Raw genomic sequence first — 19,713 nt, forward strand, 5'->3', positions numbered from 1 at the left:
TTGCAGCAATTGCAGTGTATGCCACCTGACCTCAGTGACCAAAAAGGTTGTATTCAACAACAAAATGACCTGGGAAATACAGAATTTTACAAATTGCAATACATCAGGAGTAGTATACCTGATCACCTGTACTTGCAACCTACATTACGTTGGGATGACCACAAGAAAAGCAAGCACCTGGATTGTGGAACACCGCAGTAACATCAGGTGTAAGAGAAATACCACAAAAATGACGTCATACTTCATTGAGAAACTACACCCTCCAAATGACATGAAATGGGTAATCCTGGAACATATCAAAAGCAGTGACAACCTAGAAAAAAGACTCCTTGAGAAGGAGCAGCGTTGGGTTTTCAAATTACGCACAGACAGCCATGGCCTGAATGACAACATTCCGTGGGGCAATTTCTCAAGATAAAATCATTTCACATAGACACTTTTCAGATACCTCTTTACATTAAGTACATTTCTGAATGGGGGAATACCAGCCCTCCACATATAAAAAACTCTTCAAAGTACACCACAAGAATTCTATGCGACAAGTGCGACATTTTTTAAGTTAACTAGAAAAACCACAAGAGCGGGCGCAACATTTTGCACCTATCAGCTCTCCCTAAGAATGACATAGTAGTCAATTCCACCCTCTTAGATCTGATCTCCATTAACGTCATTCATGAACTAAGCGACTCACTGGGTCCGCTCAGTTTTCACTGCATGTACTGTATCTTGTCCTCTGGATAGCGAGAGCACTCGCCAACGATGTATACACCAAAATCATTTTTTAACAAAAACGTAAAATCATCACTGTAAGTAATGTTAACATTACCGCCGTCTTTTAACAAAAGCACAAAGTCATCACTGTGAGTATTGTTTTATGTCCTTTTATACAAAGCTAGGTTAAATACTAAGCACTTAATCCTCTAACATCCCTAACCAACAGGGCCACTCAATTAGCACAGATCGAGGTGGCCATTTTGTGTAAGTTAGCGCTCCAGTTGTTACTTACATGACTGGGCGGAAACACTCCCTCAAATACAGGCTCCTGACCAAAGACACGCCAATATGAGGTCTCGAGGGAACCATCCAGGTACACAGACAGAGAGGAGAAATTATTAAGTAAGTCCGTTCTTTTGCAGGAAGAGAGAGAGACTCGGGCCATACTGCGGTTTTGACCTCAGTACTACCCGGTTGTTTCAACCGTGAACAACGGCATTATAACCATGTTTTTTTCCGTTTTACAGTTCCAGTTGAAACCCTCTCACGCCCCCTCCCATGACCATGAGGCAAAGCTCTGCCTTTTAAAAAGTATGTTGTGTATGTTATATGTTATTGTCTGCAATGTTCTTTATGTACGTCCCAGTCAAGTCAAGATGATCGACTGGCACGAGGCAAAATCTTGCCTTTAAAAGTATGTTGGGTATGTTAAATGTTATTGTCCTTCCTGCACGTCACAGCACAGTCACGAGGATCGACTTTTTACTTTGATACTGGCACCGCGCACAGAATCACAGAGCCTCTTTACTCTATTTAGGTTTATAGGCAAGCGGTGTGTCAGATGTGTTTTTCCTGTACAGTCTAGCACGGCGCAAGACACGGCGTTGACAACTAGGCACACACCATGAGGAACGTCATTGAATTGCAGTAATCCTAAGACCTACCCTATTAAGGGCGGGATGTTTATCCATAACCCATGTTTTTTTCTTTTATTTCAGATACATTACTTACTAGTGTTGTATGTATGGTTTACCTTATGCTTAATAGTTAGCATTTTGAGTCACTTTTTCACTGCACTCTGGAGTGGTACACACAGGGCTGGACCCTGTGTCATCCTGAAGAAGAGCATTGGGGTAGCTCGAAACATGTAGACCTCTACTAGGGACCCCTGACTCATTGAAACCAGGCACCCTAGAGACCAACCCCCCGTTTTAACATATCAACTAGGAGCAAGAATAAAGTTAATTCGCCCACTAGTTAGATATTTTTAAAGTCACTCCACTCCACATACACCACTGCACCACACATAGTTCCTCACAACAGTGCTCCTACATATTTCGCAAGTCGTAGCACGCCTCAACCCGCAGCGGGTTGAGATGGCACTAATGATAAAGCATGTCAATGTGGGGAAACCCCAGTGAGTGAGGGGACTCAAGAAAGGACATTTTTCCTTTTGTGCCAGATTTTCTACCTCACACTGAGAGAAAATCTACCTCTACTGCTAGGTTCTCTATCCGAGATTCTGGATTTCTGTATGTCTATAACTTGAACAGGAGGGTGGACCTAGCATATCACACAACCTCTCCCCTTTTTTTGATCCTTTGATTTGCAATAGACAGTGTCTGATTTTTAAAAAAATAAAGCATCAGTTGCTACCCTCCCATGTAGGAGTACAATTTCCAAGGATGCTGAAATACCTAACATATAAAAAGATTAGTGGTCTGAACATCTAGGGTGGGAGGTCACGTCAGTCATTTGCTGTCTCATGTAAAATAAAACATGAAAAAGTTGTTTATTAGCAGGTGAGCTCAGACTCCATTTTGCAACAAAATGCCCAAACGGTATGCCAATATATAGGAAAACGTTCCTTTGGAAATTCTACAGTGCAGAATTGCGACGACAGATGTGCGAAATAAAAACAATGGCATGGGCATGGACAATCAACTCACCAGTTGAGTGATTCGTTTTCTAAGATGACAAACACCTGGAGAACTGCCCTGGTAAACAGGCCATTAAGGCGCTGGTGCGCGCACATCAAGTTAGCAGAAACCGTGAGGGGCGTACCAGGTGGCTTGGAGTGAAGTATCCTTGGAGGGTTCGAAGTGCGCTGGTTTCACAGGCAGCGGCAGATGTTGGGGATTTCGGTCACTCATTTAGAGTCCCATCCTAAAGCAGTGTGGCGGGGAGATTAGAAGCTTGCAAGTAGATCTCAGAATACTAGATTTGATTGTGTCGAGGTCCCTACAGACTGCACTTTGAGATCAACGCTGGAATTGAACTGAAGGTTGTGCTCAATACCAAGAGCTGCTGCTGATGTACAGATAGGTTTTCATGGTAATGACTGCAGTAACTCAGCCATGTAATAATGGTTTGCATCACACATTTTGACTTTTTGTGGCCTTGTACGACTTCCGGTCTCTGGGCACACTTTCTGTACATCTGCTTGCGTTCTCTTGATATTTCCTTCGGTCACTTGAAGTGAAAAAACAGAGTTAGGTATAGCAGAATATATTAGTCCCAAATGTTATGATGAACATTCACGGAGCTTGTTCACTGCATGGAAAGTGGACGCGCAGAGAGTCGGCGAGGTCCTTTGTTAAAGGAGTCCAGTGCAGCGCCACGTTTTTGTTCCTATTGGTTCGATTCCAAGTGCCTCACTCCTCGACAAGAGTGTATTAGCGCCAGTCAGTTACAACACACAGAATGAACACGTGCGTAGATGTGGGTTCTGCCAACATGCAAGAGTGAACAGACTGACTGCAATGGACAGACCTCTGCAACCTCGCACCTGCCTCTGCACGACATGCCAGGCTTTTAATAAAATACTCCAACTACAGTACGAGACTTATGAGACTGCTCTGAACATCTGGATTGCGGCACAAGTCGGTTCTGCCAGCTGAGCTGAAGCCGGGATACGATGACATGTCATAAACGGTGACGCCAGCCAATGGAAATGAGGGGCGGGGCTTAAAGCCCTCTTCTGAAAGTCCTTGTAAGCAATAAATCTCGCCAAGCGAGCTGAGCATGTGCACAGCAACGCTAGGCGAGACCTAAAGAGGGAGGCCAAATGAGTGCTAATTTTGACAGTGTGAAATCTATAGGCACACTGAAAGGAAAACTAAACAGGGCCACATACGTCACAGTAAGATCTCAAAATCTCAATTAAAATATTATTCCAGTACATGGCCTAAAAAAAGAAATAAACACGAGTTTCACTTTTCTTAATATTGCGCCTTTTTGGTGCAAAAAGAAAGACAAACAAAAAACATTTCAACCAACTGTTTTCTTCCATTCTTCTGACAATCAACCATTTGGTTAGGCATTGTATTACCCCATAGCAACCAACTCCGAGGGTGTTTCTGGGCTCTTAATATCCAAGCCCCAACCTGGTACATACCTGCCCATCAATGAACTGATCGCTGTGATGCACCATCTCATGTACTAGATCCATAATATAAATTTTGGAGGCACTGGACCATTGCAGCAGTCGGTGACATCTGTGCTGCTCTGTCCTCTTTACTGATAAAACTCTAGCTAGTACCCTACATTAGATCCACTCCATCTTTGTACTGACGTTTACAGACGTTTTTTTCAACTGACATGCTCCTGCTTTGCCCAATGTCCTTATCCTAAAGTGCTAAACCTGACTCCATCAGTGTGGCTTCTCTTCACAACTCAAGACACTTCTTGTGCCCACAAGTGTCCTAAGCCAGACAGACTCTTTACATTCGCTTCGGTCAGCCCTGCCAACTGCCTAATGCATTTTAGTGCTTGTTCCACACCAGTGATACTCAAAGTACGTCCCGGGGCCCGCATGCGGCACTCCTGAACTTCACATGCGACCCCCACCGACTGACTGCACTGGGCTGCTGTTTACTTGATGGAGCAGTAATATTCAGAAAGATGTTAAATATTCGGCAAGCGTTTATTTACACTAACTGAAGTAAAAGAGAAGCAAATAAGGTGTCCTGCACCACTTAACTTTAGGAAAGCATTATTTTTTAAGACATTTTGCAACAAATGTAAAAATATGATAAAGTGTCTTCAACATTTTTTAAAAAGTGTATTTCATTAAGATGCATGTCACCTTAGTACATCATATTATATCAGTGCATTTAGAAGTATTTTTAAAACTGATAGTTTTCAAAAATGAATGTAGAAACATTCATACCTCCGTCCACCCTGACAACAATGCCAATAGTGTACTAAGAGGTAAGACAGAACCTTCTGGTGGCACCCTGGGTTGTTATTATACTTGTGGACAACATTATAGTTTATTAAATCAAACACAAGAACGAAGGCTTTTATACATCACACATCCTGAACTCATGTTTTCAAGGTGCTCTTATATGTCATAATGAAGATAAAGGAAGCTAAATGAAATTAGACAATTGTCTAGGTTCACACAGTTTGGTCAGGTAGGGAAGCCAGGACTGATTCTAGGTTTTCTGGTTTCACATTGTGCAATTCTATTTCATTCCAATTCAATAATCAAGTTACTTCCTTTTTACACCTGAATCTTCCAAATAAAGCCCACCTTAAACCCTCTCCTCACAAAGCTCTACTCCCACCAAGCTGGTATCAATGCGCCCACCAAGCTAGCATCAATGCAGCCCTGGAGCACACCATAGATGACAGTTTGTGGCCCATGGGAAAATGTTTGCAAATACCCATGTTCCACATCATCACTACACTGAAATGCATTAGTCATGCAACTGGTACTTCTTTCAGCCTTGTTGTTACTTGAGGCATTTTGCAGGGCAGTGTGTGGAAATAAAGCCAGCACAGGTTGTCAGTCTGCTGCTGAGGGGTCTCTATGCAAAAACAGCAAGGAATGCTTGAATGAATCTCACTGCTTGAAATCACTAGGGACGCATCCCAATCCAGTGTCTTTTGCCAACCATGCCACCTCAGTTTGGATCCAGCCATATGCAAATCAGTCTTGACCCTGCTCCTCTAGGTAAAAGACCTGGCCAGGTCCTCCCTTAAACAAAACACAAACAATGCAGGCTTGGTTTCACCCTTATTAGGGCTCTTCAGCAAGGTATAGCTTGGTTCCAGTGGCACCGTGAGTGCAGGACCCAAATGTGGCATACTTGGCACACTTAAAGTGTCAAATGCATAAACGGTCAAAACAGTCCAGGGTTGCTTGGCACCCTCAGGTAGAGCCTGGCACTCATGAGGAGCAGGGTCAAGACTGATTTGCATTGACTGGGTCCAAACCAAGGTGGCATGGTAGGCGAAACACAGATTGGGATGCGGCCCAAGAGACTGCCAGTTGCTAAGATTAATTCAAGCATTCCATCCATCACCATGTTGTTTTTAAATATTACTTCCTAAGTACGCCGGATATACCCAGACATGGGTCCCAGGCCTACTGTGCCACTGGAACCAAGACATACCTTGCTGAAAAACCTAATAAGGGCAAAACCAGTTCTGGGATGCCTGTGTTCTGTTTCAAGAAGGACCTGGCATGGCAGCTCCAGCTGCACTGTTCCCATAAGAAGCAGGGCCAAGACCAATTTGTATATGACTGGGTCCAAACTGAGGTGGCATAGAGGATAATAAACAATGGAGTGGGATGTGGCCCGAGCGATTGCCAGTGGCTGAGATTAATTCAAGCATTCCATCCATCACCTTGTTGCCATCTAATTTGACAGGTCCCCAACCAGAGTCTGGATTTGTAGAGAGGCCAAATTGCCATGGAGACATCGGCCTTACCTGCCCCAGAGTGTACAGGCTTTCCTCATAGCCCTGACTGGAAAACAAAACTGAAAGTTAAGGCAGGAAACATCTGTACCCTCCTTGCCCTCAATGGTTTCTTCTCAGTGCACTAAAACTCTGCGAACTGCCTGCAGCACTTGAGCTTCTAAGGCAGGACCGGAGGCTTCAATTATGCTTCTCAGCTTTACTACTCATAAAAAACAGCAGCCAATCATAAAACTGTAAACATAACACACTACATTTCCCATGAGGCTTTGAACCACGCCTCTATCAAACCCATCAATCAACAGTGGTCATCCTTTACAAAATAGAGGCACCATCTTCCTGCCTCTTTCTTTGCTGCTCCGCAGTCAAGGTAAGTGCCTCTCTATTTTGAAAACCATTAACTGGATTACCTACTGCATTATTGTATATTGCTCAGTTATGCGCATCAATCTTGTTCTCCGAAGGCTTCACCGTGTTGTGGTTTGCAATTGGCCTCTTTCTTGCAGGTTACGATCGTCCGACTCGCAGACCTCTGCGGTCACTTTCTCTTTGTAAATTTGACATGTGTTGCGCCTCACAGCTGTTTTTCCAAATGTCTCTATAAACCATTAAGGTTTCCTTCTCCTTCCAAATCCCTGTCTTTACCCACGGTGTTCTCACCGCGTTCAAACGCTCCGTGCAGCCGCAAAATTACCCTCATACCCTCCGAGATCGCATGTGCAGCCCAATTAGGCTACACATGTGTATCTCTATGGAAGTCTGCCTGCGTGTCCCTCTTATACGCGCTGCAGCTTCCAGAACACATCGCTGGAGCCGCTTCTCCCTAGGCTGTAGTAACAGGGGATCCCGCAGATTTTTGGTTACCTGGGCTGTGTCCAATTATTGAGGCTGCATTTTCCAGGCTTTCAGGGCAGTTTTATCCCTATTTAAGTCCTGTTACTTAATTTTTGGGCAACCCTATACAATTCCAGTAACCAGCTGATTGCTTCCTCCAAAGTCCTGCCTCTAGGCTGACCAGGGCTGCAATGATTTAGATTTAGGTCCTGATTTATCTAACTTTAACCTTGGTTGGCTTTGCTTCCCTCTGGGGAATTTTGACTAGGGTGTCACCGACCCTCTTGTGCTATGTCTGACTATGAGACTTTCGACAATGATCTGGCTGCCTATGGCCCAGAAGACGATGAGGATTATTATGATGAGTGCATGGAGGCCATAATTTCTTAATCTGTGCAGATAAATCTAGACAAGGCCCTATCCTCAGCACTTGTACCCATTTCTTAACGCTTGAATAAGATTGTAGGGTGTCCTTTCACCCCACCTCCTTCAGGGAACCCCTCCCTCCACCCCTACCACTTCCCCTTCTGCCCATTCATGGCCACATGTGAAAGTGATTGCAAAAGTAACTGATAGTGCCTTACCTGATCATGCTTACAGTGCAGGCTCTCTCCCTACCCCCCTCTCCATCTTTTCCACCTGCCCAGGGCCCGGCCACTGACACGGACACAGATACCACCTCTTCTCACAAATCCCAGACTCGCAAGCGATCAAAAAAGTGCAAACGCTCTATTTCTCATCCACTGCCTCTCCTTTCACTTTTGATCCCTCAGACATTGTGCATCCCAGGTCCTCCAATTGGTCCCCTGCACCCACAGTGGCTGAGTATATGCAGATGAATCTTCGTACGAGTTTTGACAAAGAAGTCAGGTCCCGTTTATGCTCCAAATGCCCACGCCCAGACTTACCCCACAAAACTGCTCTCACCCCAGACATTGATACTTCCATGCAGACCTTCTTTACGAAGTATAACAAAGACCCTAATAAGGGTATCGATAGAGCACTTTGTGCTTCCCAAGACAAACTCCTTGATGCTTCTGGCCCCTTAGCCAAAATCTGAGAATTGGCCCTCCAAGCCCAAGAGACTGAGGGTCCTGTTTATTCGGAGGTGCTAGTAGGTTGGACCCGGAGGGCAATCTGCCTCTTGGGCAACGCTAACTGCGTGTTAGCTTCAGAGCGCCGCAAATTTGTGCTTCTTCGAATTGACCCCCAGTTAGTCGAACTGGCCACTGCAGATCCGGGGTCTCCTGGCTGAAGGCCAGTTGTTTGTGGATCGTTTTGTTAAAGATATAGCCAAGTTCATCAAAACATTCACCTCCCTGGATAAATCCCAAACTTCCCTCAAACAGGTTTTCAACCCCCTTTCTGGCAGGGCCTGTCGTGGCAGAGGACGCTCAACCGGCTGCTTGAATCAGCAATGTCCTCAACGTGGATTCAACCCCAGGCGCAGAAGTTACACACACGATCCTGCTCAAGCAGGGTTCTACCCTACCAGTTCCAATCAATCAATCAGTCGTTTGTTAAGTGCGAGTACTCACCCATAAGGGTCTCAAGGCGCTGGGGGGCAGGGGGGGGTAGCAGACTTCAGTCCATCAAGGGGGGGGTCTGTCGAAGAGCCAGGTTTTGAAGATTCTTGCGAAGATGGGGAGCGATGTTGTCTGTCTCAGGTGGAGCGGAAGGGTGTTCGAGGCTCGGGCCGCAAGGAAGGAGAAGGAGCGGCCTCACGATCTGGTCTTTCTGGTGCAGGGAACCACGGCGTAGGAGAGCTGGGCTGATCGTAGGGTCCTCTGGGGTGCCTGGAATTTGAGTCGGCTGTTCAGGTATGCTGGTCCGGTGTCATGGAGGGCCTTGTGGGCGTGGGTGAGCATCTTGAAGGTGACTCTGGCTTTGATGGGGAGCCAGTGGAGTGTGCGCTGGTGCTGGGAGATGTGGCAGTGTCTCAGAAGGTCGAGGACCAGTCTTGCAGCGGCGTTCTGGATGTTCTGTAGCTTGCAGGTGAGGTTTTTGTTTATTCTGGTGTAGAGTGTATTGCCGTAGTCGAGTCTGCTGGTGACCAGGGCGTGAGTGACGGTCTTTCTGTGTTGGAGGGGGGATCCATTTGAAGGTCTTACGTAGGAGGCGGAGGGTGTGGAAGCAGGAGGACGAGACGGAGTTGATCTGGCGGTCCATTTTGAGCTTGGAGTCCAGGATGATTCCCAGGGTGCGTGCGTGGTCCGTGGAGGTGGGCGGGCGAGCTTCTGAGGGTGGGGGGGCCACCAGATGTCGTTCCAGGCGTTGGGGTTTGGGCCCATGATGAGTACTTCTGTTTCGTTGGGGTTTAGTTGTAGGCAACTGTTTTCCATCCATTTGGCGACGGCTTCCATGCCTTCTCGAAAATTGTGTATAGTGGTATTGGGGTTTGTTGAATAGGGAGAGGATGAGTTGGGTGTCGTCTGCGTATGACACAATGTTGAGTCCGTAGGATCTGACGATGGGGGCGAGCGGAGCCATGTAGACGTTGAAGAGTGTAGGGCTGAGGGAGGAACCCTGGGGGACTCTCTCAGGTGGTAGGTGTAGGGTACGAGAGGAAAGGGGGGAGTCTGACCCGCTGTGTTCTGCCGGAGAGGAAGGAGTGGATCCAGTTGAGGGCCTTGTCTTGGATCCCTGCGTCGTGGAGTCTGCATATTAGGGTGCGGTGGGAGACTGTGTTGAACGCTGCTGAGAGATCGAGAAGGATGAGGGCTGCTGTTTCTCCTTTGTCCAGTAGGGTGCGGATGTGGTCTGTTGCAGCGAGAAGGGTGGTTTCCATACTGTGTTTTTTCTGAAGTCGGATTCGGAGGAGTCGAGGATGTTGTACTCTTCGATGAATGTGGCGAGTTGGCTGTTGATGGCTTTCTCGATGACTTTCGCTGGGAACGGGAGCAGGGAGATGGGTAACTGATAGTGCCTTACCTGATCATGCTTACAGTGCAGGCTCTCTCCCTACCCCCCTCTCCATCTTTTCCACCTGCCCAGGGCCCGGCCACTGACACGGACACAGATACCACCTCTTCTCACAAATCCCAGACTCGCAAGCGATCAAAAAAGTGCAAACGCTCTATTTCTCATCCACTGCCTCTCCTTTCACTTTTGATCCCTCAGACATTGTGCATCCCAGGTCCTCCAATTGGTCCCCTGCACCCACAGTGGCTGAGTATATGCAGATGAATCTTCGTACGAGTTTTGACAAAGAAGTCAGGTCCCGTTTATGCTCCAAATGCCCACGCCCAGACTTACCCCACAAAACTGCTCTCACCCCAGACATTGATACTTCCATGCAGACCTTCTTTACGAAGTATAACAAAGACCCTAATAAGGGTATCGATAGAGCACTTTGTGCTTCCCAAGACAAACTCCTTGATGCTTCTGGCCCCTTAGCCAAAATCTGAGAATTGGCCCTCCAAGCCCAAGAGACTGAGGGTCCTGTTTATTCGGAGGTGCTAGTAGGTTGGACCCGGAGGGCAATCTGCCTCTTGGGCAACGCTAACTGCGTGTTAGCTTCAGAGCGCCGCAAATTTGTGCTTCTTCGAATTGACCCCCAGTTAGTCGAACTGGCCACTGCAGATCCGGGGTCTCCTGGCTGAAGGCCAGTTGTTTGTGGATCGTTTTGTTAAAGATATAGCCAAGTTCATCAAAACATTCACCTCCCTGGATAAATCCCAAACTTCCCTCAAACAGGTTTTCAACCCCCTTTCTGGCAGGGCCTGTCGTGGCAGAGGACGCTCAACCGGCTGCTTGAATCAGCAATGTCCTCAAGTTTTTTAGGTCGGTGGGGTCCGCCGAGGGTTTCTTCAGGAGGGGGTTGACCTCGGCATGTTTCCAGTCGTCGGGGAAAGTGGCGGTTGCCAGGGAGCGGTTGATGGTGTGGCAGAGCATGGGTGCGATGGTGTTGGCGGCTCTGTTGAAAATGTAGTGGGAGCAGGGGTCCGTGGGGGCCCCGGAGTGGATTGACTTCATCGTCTTCAGTGTGTCTTCGGTGGTGAGGGCTGTCCAGTTGTCGATCGCTGGCTTCAGGGTGTCAGGGGTGGTTGGTGAGGAATCAGTGTGTTGGTTGTCTTCGTCGTAGTTGTCGTAGATGCTCTTGATTTTGTGGTGGAAAAAGGTGCTGAGTTTGTCGCAGAGGTCTTGTGACGGAGGGATGTCGGTGGACTCGCTGGTGTGTTGGGCGAACTCCTTGATGGTGTTTAAGAGTTCTTTGCTGTTGTGTGCGTGAGTGGAGATTCTGTCTTCAATCGCTTTTTTCCTCGTTTTTCTGATGAGTTGGTGGTAGGCATTGGTGGCGGCTCTGAAGTTGTTGTGGGCTTCTGTGGATTTGGTGTTCCTCCAGGCCTTTTCGAGGCAGTGGCAAGTGCGTCTGGACTCTCCAAGTTCGATGGTAAACCAACTGGCTTTCTTGGTGTGGGTGTTATTGTTTTCTTGAGGGGGGCTATGGACTTGGCGCTGTCGGAGATCCATCTGTGCAGGGTTCGGGCTGCGGTGTTGGGGTAATCGTTTTCCACGATGGTTGGGGTGGAGTTGCTGAGTGATGAGGTTAGCTGGTCGTCGTGATTCTGGTCCAGTTTCTTCGTGGGAGCAGGTGCAGGTGTCTGTGGATGGTGGGTGTTTTGAAGGTGAAGGGGACGCATCGATGGTCCGTCCACGGGAGTTCGGTGGTGTGGCTGAAGGTGATGGAGTTACCTGTTGTGAAGAGGGGGTCGAGGGTGTGTCCTGCTGAGTGCGTGGGTACGGTCACGATCTGGCAGAGTCGAATGTTGTGGAGGTTGTCCAAGAGGGATGTGGTGCTTGGGTCCAGTTGGTTGTCGAGGTGGAAGTTGAGGTCTCCCAGTAGGGTGTAATTGGTGGACACGATGGCATGCGGGAAGATGATGTCCATGATGGAGTTAGCGAAAAGTCCGCGGGGGCCAGGGGGTCGGTAGATGAGGGTTCCTCGGAGGGTGGTGGTAGGGCTGGGCAGTATCTTGAAGTGAAGGTGTTCCATCAGGTCTGTGGGCTCATCAGGGAGTGTGGTCAGGCGGAGGGTGGATTTGTGGACGATGGCAATTCCTCCTCCCAGGCGGGTGGGGCGGTCCTTCCTGGAGATCTTGTATCCTTGGGGAATGGCGACGGTGATGTCCGGTCCCGAGGTGGTGTTGGTCCATGTTTCGGTGAGGAACGCTACGTCCAGGGTGGTGCTGTCGAGGAGGTCCCAGATTTCGGTGGAGTGCTTGTGGAGGGATCAGACGTTGAGGAGGATGCATTGCAGGGTCTTCGCTTGGGTTGTGGTCTTGCGGGCTGGTTGCGCCGGGTCCGTGGTCTTGGGGGTGCTGCAGGTGTACCGGCAGCGGTGACAGCTGAAGGATTCGTGGGTGGCGGCTGGTGATGCTAGCTTGCAGTTGTTGTTGCGTCCTGGGTTGAGAGCGTGAAGTGCCGCTGGGTCGTAGCGTTGGCGTTGCGGAGGTCCAGGGTTCCTTGCACTGGTAGTGGTCGGGTCACGGACGGGCGCAGATGGGCTCGCCTTACACGCCCGTTGCCCGCCATTAAGTAGGGGTCGGGGAGGGCTGGACAGCTGGGAGGCGGGAGCGGGGAGGGGAGATGGATTGGGCCAGTCGCATTCGTCGTGCTGGGGGGAGGGGCCACGAGCTGCAGCGGCAGGGAAAAACAGGCAGAAAAAGGGAAAGTTCCAGTGGCTTCTGTGGCCACTTAAATCGGGAAGTGATTAGAGGTTACCATAACACCGACAACCAATCTGCAGGTAATGGTTTCCTCAACCCTTCCCCAGCTTCCTCTGGGGGGCAGGCTGAGATATTTTGTACACAATTTAGCAAATATTATTTCCGATTCATGAGCCCTGGATACTGTTCAGGGGTATCAAATAGAGCTGTCTCACCCTCTCTTTCAAGGTTTATTCCCCCCTCTCCTTTTTTCTCAACAAGATGAGTCTCTTATTGACTCCGAGCGTCTGGAACTTTTGTCAAAACAGGCAATTGCACTGACGTCCCCACACCCAAGGGTTTTTGCATCAATGTGTTTTTGGTACAAAAGAAAGGTGGGGTCAAAGATGGGTTCTCAACCTCAGACTCTTCAACCCCTTTGCAACTTATTGTCACTTCAAGGAGTGAGGGCATCCATCTGTTCAGAGATCTTCTTCAAGAACGAGATTGGATGGTTCACCTAGATCTCAAAGATGCCAATCTGTACGTTCCCATTTGCCCGTCTCATTATCGGTATCTTCAACTCCACTGGAAAGGGCAATGGTACCAGTATCAATACCTTCAATGCGGCCTCTCCTCGGCCCCCTGGGTGTTCACCAAGCTTTTGAAACCTGTGGTGGTCCGGTTAAGAGAGATGGGGGTTTGCATGATCATCTATCTGGAGGACATTCTTCTCCTGGCCCAAGATCATTCCCTTCTGTTACTGCACCTGTCTTGGACAGTGTCCCTCCTCCAGAATCTGGGTTTTGTAATAAACTCCAAGAAATCCATGATGGTTCCTTCCCACCAAGTGGATTTCATGCGTTTTCAGATAGACTCCCTCATGGCACAACTGCTTCTTCCTCCTTTGAAATTGAAATCCATCAAGAGGGAGCTGAAATCGACTCTGTCGAAACAGATGGTGTCTTTGAGATCCCTGGCCAGGATTGTGGGGTTGCTAGCATCTTCGATTCAGGCAATCTTCCCAGGCCTATGTAGTGCTAGAGGCACTCTTGTGTTCTGACACCCTGTGATGACCTTTGACTACCATTATTTTAATTGACTTTAGTGTGTTATTTTATCCTAGTCTGGATGTACGATGTCCTGCATATGCCTTGCTTCTCTTACAGGTTTATTTCTTGCAATCTTGCGGTCTTTCAGTGGGAGCTGTCACGGAATAGGACAGCCTTGCCAAGAACTGACCGTGTGGGATGTGCATTTGAAAGCATGAGAGATAGAGAGGTGTGGAATGTACATTTTGGTCTTGAAGTGCAGTGTTGGGAGCACTGATGCACGAATGTGCTCGGTGTTGTGCATTGAGAGATGAAGTATGTGATGCTATAGGACATTGAGAGATGAAGTATGTGAATCTATAAGCAGTGTGTGGACAAATGTGCATTGTGTTGTACATTGGTAGAATTATGAAGTTCTTACTATTGGCTTTGACATGGCCTCGTGTCATCTTGAATTCTGACTTTGCCTTGCTTGAGCTTTATCTGCGTGCACAGCAGCGCTTGCAATTTGTTTGGGTTAATCACGTTCAAGGATTGTTTTTGTGAGAGATTGTTTAATGTACCCGGAAGGCTTTGTGAGCTTCGTCAATATAAAGGCTGGAACATGTGAGATTGGAGAAGGGAACGTGAGAACTCCTTCCTGCCAGGGAATGCTTGCTTGGAAGCTGGCCAGTTCTGGCAAGATTCTTCTGGCGCGGGAAGAGGGTTCTCTCTCGAACCTTCTAGTGTGTTCTGAGATTATAAAGCAAAGGGTTGTTGACTTAAAAACTGGGAGTTTGGGATCCGAGCGGGGACGGACGCGTCTACTTTGGAGCGTGGAATCCTGGTTGCAGAGGCTCTGAACCGAGGCTATTTAACTTCCCCAGTTAGGAGTGGGCTGAGATGCAGTGTTTTCACCAGGTGAGGTGTTGAGTTTTGGTTATTGCCATTGTGATGTTTGGCCAGTGGTTTTGATCATTTGAGGTGTTTTCTTTGTGATGTGTGAGTGAGGTGAGGTGCACATCCAAAGTAATTATTTGATGTATATATATCTTTCTGATCTCTAGCAGGACGTGCAGTATATTTGCTTGAGTCTTAACTCATATTCTTTGCTGCTTGTTTATATCATTACTTACATATAAACATATATATCTTTGTGTATTTGAATGTTCTGCATTTGGCATCTGGGAAAGCCTTTCTGTGAGAGAGCATTGTGTAAAATAAAACCCCAAGCCTTATTCTAAGAGAGAGAGAGTCCTTGCATTTTGTAAATTAAAACCCTTTTCTAAAGGTGTTGTTTGCATTGTGTTATGTCTCCTGCTTCGCCGAGTGTTGAGCCACCGTGTGGAAGATTCTGTATTATCTGAGAGGCGAAAGCAAGACAGCCTGTTACACTACAGGGCTCTCCAGCGCCTGAACATTCATTATTTGCAACAAGGATTCAGTTAAGATCATCTGATTCCACTGATGACCGAAGCCCAAGATGAACTTCAGTGGAATCTTCTTCATATGGAAGCATGGAATTGCAAGGCCATTTTCGGAGTCTCACCAGGCGACGTGGTCATCGAGGCCAACGCCAGTTGTTGGGGCTGGGGAGCACGATGCAAAGAATTTTCTACAGGCAGTCGTTGGTCAGCCAAAGAATTACGACTTCATATTAATTACCTGGAACTTCTAGCAGGTCCTTTTGCCATAAGGTTAATATATCCCAATAAAAGCAATTGCTGCCTCCTCTTGCGGATGGACAATGTTTCAGCGGTTCGCTATATCAACCGCTTGGGGGGCACGAGATCACGCCTGTTGGCCAGCATAGCCCAAGACTTGTAGCATTTTTTCCTTTCCCAGACGATCACGGTCCTAGCGGAATATCTTCTGGGCAAAGACAATCTAGTAGCGGACTGGAACTCCAGATTCCCGAGGGACTAAAGCAATTAAAAGCTCCATCCTTACATCGTTCAGGAGACAATGTCAACTCAGGGTCTGTGCCAAGTGGATCTGTTTGGGTCACAGCTCAACGCTCAACTTCCACGGTTCTACAGTTGGAGGCCGGATCCGATGGCCTTGGGGACAGATGCCTTCCTCCACTTTTGGGAGATCAGACAAATTATGCCTTTCCTCCATTTGCCATGATTCCGAGGGTGGCGGCCCAGGTCCGACGGTGCTTGGCAACTCTGTTGCTAGTTACCCCTCTGTGGAAGTCAATCGTAGTTTCCAACTCTTTTGGAAATGTTTGTAGCTCTTACCACCCTCCTTCTAGTCTGGATCTAGTAGGTTCGCCTCATCCGCTAATTCTTCAAGACCAATTGACTCTTACGGTCTGGAAAGTTTCGGGAGACATGACCAGGTTAAAGGTTAAAGGAATTTCGGCGGCAGCCGCCAAATTTGCATGTCAAGCTTTGGCTCCTTCCACCCGCAAACAATATTCTTCTGCATGGAAATGTTGGGTGGCTTGGTGCCTTCAACAGGAGGCGGATCCAGTGGGATCTGAATTGAAAGAGGTTCTGAATTTCTTTTCCGAGTGTGCTGAATCTGGACTATGTTACAGGTCAGTAAATAATTTTCAGTCAGCATTGTCAGCTGAACATAACCCTATAGATGACAAACCCGTGGGTGTCCATCCTATGGTATGTAAATTACTGAAAGGAATTAGAGTGGCTCACCCCGAGACCCAAGTACACTCAACGATGGGATGTTACGAATGTTTTAGCTTTATTAGAGTCTTGGCCTGATAAGAAGGATTTGACTTTGAAACAAATTTCTGCCAAATTAACTATGTTTTTATGCTCGATATCATGCAGATTGTCGGGTTTACATGCCCTGGACCTTGCAGGTAGGTTGTTTTCTCCTGATGGCGTTTCTTTTATTATTTCTAAACGAACGAAGACCATGTCACGCTATATTGATTGTTGTGCTCATCCACACAATGCTAAATTATGTGTAGTGAAATGTTTAAAAGTTTAGGAGGAACGTTATGTTGGCTCATAGAACTGATCCTATTGATCCCTTACTGTTGGCTATTCAAAAGCCTTTCTGCCCAGTGTCAGTGGGGACCTTGGCCCGTTGGGTCATGTCTGAAGCTGGGATCGACATTTCAGTGTATGGTGGTCATTCTGCTAGAGGGGCCACGGCTTCCAAAGCCTTTGCTATGGGTTCTAAACTGGGGGATATTCTTTGTGCTGCAGATTGGTCATCTGACTCTATGTTTAAGATCTTTTCTTATAAACCTATCGAGCAAGTTTATTTTATTGTTGTTGATGAGCTTTGAACCAACATAATCTGAGTCTCTAGTCCTGCCATAGAATAGAAAATTTTCAAGCATTTGCGACAAGAATTTTAAATTCTATTAAGGACACAAAGGCGAGGATTATCCCACCCATTGGGACAGGTAAGATTAAAAGTCTCACTGCTGTGCTAGTATCATATGGTTTATGTATGGTAATAATTGTCCCTCCCTTCTGTTCATAAATGATTTATGATGGGACTCAAACTAAGTTCTTATTTCAGGATCAGATGCAAAACAAAGTTAACGCTCATGGCTTGGCAGTTTCTAGTAGTTGGTATAATTTTCCATTGGATCAGTGGATGTTGCCTTTCTGCCTGGATATCTTATTTGGACTGAGGTAACTCTCCATTGAGAGTTTGGAACTTAATGATTGTTCTAGTTTGGCCTATGTTCTTTCTAGTGACTGCTTATTTGCAAAGAAAGAGGCAGGAAGATGGTGCCTTTCTATTTTGTATAGGATGACCACTGTTGATGGGTGGGTTTGATAGAGGTGTGGTTCAAAGCCTCATGGGAAATGTAGTGTGTTATGTTTACTGTTTTTTGAATGGCTGCTGTTTTTTACGGGTATTAAAGATTGAGAAGCATAATCCTCGCCTCTGTGTCCTTAATAGAATCAAATATTCTTGTTGCAAATTATAGAACATTTTCTATCTTCCTGCAGAGGTGGCAAGGTGTGTGTGGGGGGTGTTGTACGGGCTGCGCTCTCCCGCCTCCCTGCTTCCCCTCCCTATTCGACTGTGCCCACTGCCTGGCAAAGCAGAGAACACCAGGGAGAAGTGAGGTGGCAGCAGAGTCTGGAGCACTAAGGCAGGACAAGGACACAGGGCGGTTCTATCGCAAGAGTGAGACAGGTCTGCATCACCATAATTTCTGTGCCGTTTTCTCTACTTATCTCATCTAACTCCGTGCTCTCTGCTTTCATCCTTTATACTACCCGCGGTCTCAGCCCAGGCCCGGTTCCAGCAGGTGGGCCTGGCCCACCCAAACATGAGCCTGGCCCACCCAAACAGGAGCCTTGGCCCTCGCAGTGAGGGCTTGAAGGCAGGCGCTTAACGCCATGGGGATCAAAGTGCTTCAACCCCCGCCCTCCCTCCCTACCCCGCCGTGTGTGTCAGTCCAGGCTGAGACAGCTTCCCGGGCGCACACACACAGACAGTTTTTGAGATTATCGCAGCCGCACCCGAGTACTTCACAGGTCTTTAAAAGACCATTTACATATGAACAAGGTTTTTTTTTTCTTTTCATCCCTTCATCTCCACATGGCAAAGGCGACAAATCCTTTCTTTGACAACATAACCATTGCCTACTGTTCTTCTGCGTGGATATTTCTTTTTCTATGCAGCGCAGGAGAAAAGAAGTTTGTTTATTCCTATTCACCTTTCCTGACCCCTGCAGCTGCTTATCACATCAGGCTATGACACTAAGTTTGACTAATGGAGTAGGTAAGAGAATGTGTTACTATTTGTTTTTCTTTTTAAAATCTGCACAGACCCAGCAGGACACATACTTCATGAGTGCTTCATAACAGTTTTTATCATTATCATGGCCGATGCAGGACAACAATAAGACAATACAAAATGCCCAGATAACGCTGGTGATAAATGATCCTGCTGGAGAGCAATCATTAGTCTGTTAGTAGTTTTTAAATGCAGATGAACTGTATTTTATGTGGACGCTCAGTGGGTTACTGCCTTTGTCACAGAGATCCTTGTGTTACTTGCAGTTCAGAAGTTACAATCCTAACATAGGACAGTAACCAATGAACTGTCCTCAAAGAGCTATATGCAAACCTGAATGGTATAGTTAGAACTTCCCCAGTCTTTTATTATTCTAATGTTGCTAAAATGAGTATGTTTGGGCAGATATACATTTTTATCAGTGAAGCTGACCCCCATGGAATACTCTTTAAATCCTAAGGTTGTTTTTCCCCAGACTAAACCCTCTTAAAATATACTGCCCACCAGTATGGATGACGTGATTCATTCACCTTGTAATCCTCATTGGCTTATGTGACATTCCCTGTAGACTGATTTATATACTTGTATGATTCATTGTCTCTGTATAATGTGTGCGCGGTGTAAAGTACTGACACACACTACACTGATATGAGTAGCGCTATACAACAAATGAAATTCATATGAGAGAGGGGCTACGTAAAGATGAGGGGCACTGTTGGAGGGTGGCAGTGAGGGAATCCGAGGAGGAGGTAAATAGGGGGAGGGGCTATGGAGCGATGAGGGGCACTGTTGGAGGGTGGCAGTGAGAGAATCCGAGGAAGAGGTCATGGGGTGGAGGGGGGAGCTAGGAAGAGATGAGGGGCACTGCTGGAGGGTGGTAGTGAGGGAGTCTGAGGAGGAGGTCATGATGCGGATGGGCTACAGAGAGATGAAGGGCACTGGTGGAGGGTGGAAGTGAGGGAATCCGAGGAGGTCAATAGGGGAGGCCATGGAGGGATGAGGGGCACTGTTGGAAGGTGGTAGTAAAGGTATTTACG

Source organism: Triturus cristatus, chromosome 6 (genome assembly GCF_964204655.1).
Source record: "Triturus cristatus chromosome 6, aTriCri1.1, whole genome shotgun sequence".
Classification (NCBI taxonomy): domain Eukaryota; kingdom Metazoa; phylum Chordata; class Amphibia; order Caudata; family Salamandridae; genus Triturus; species Triturus cristatus.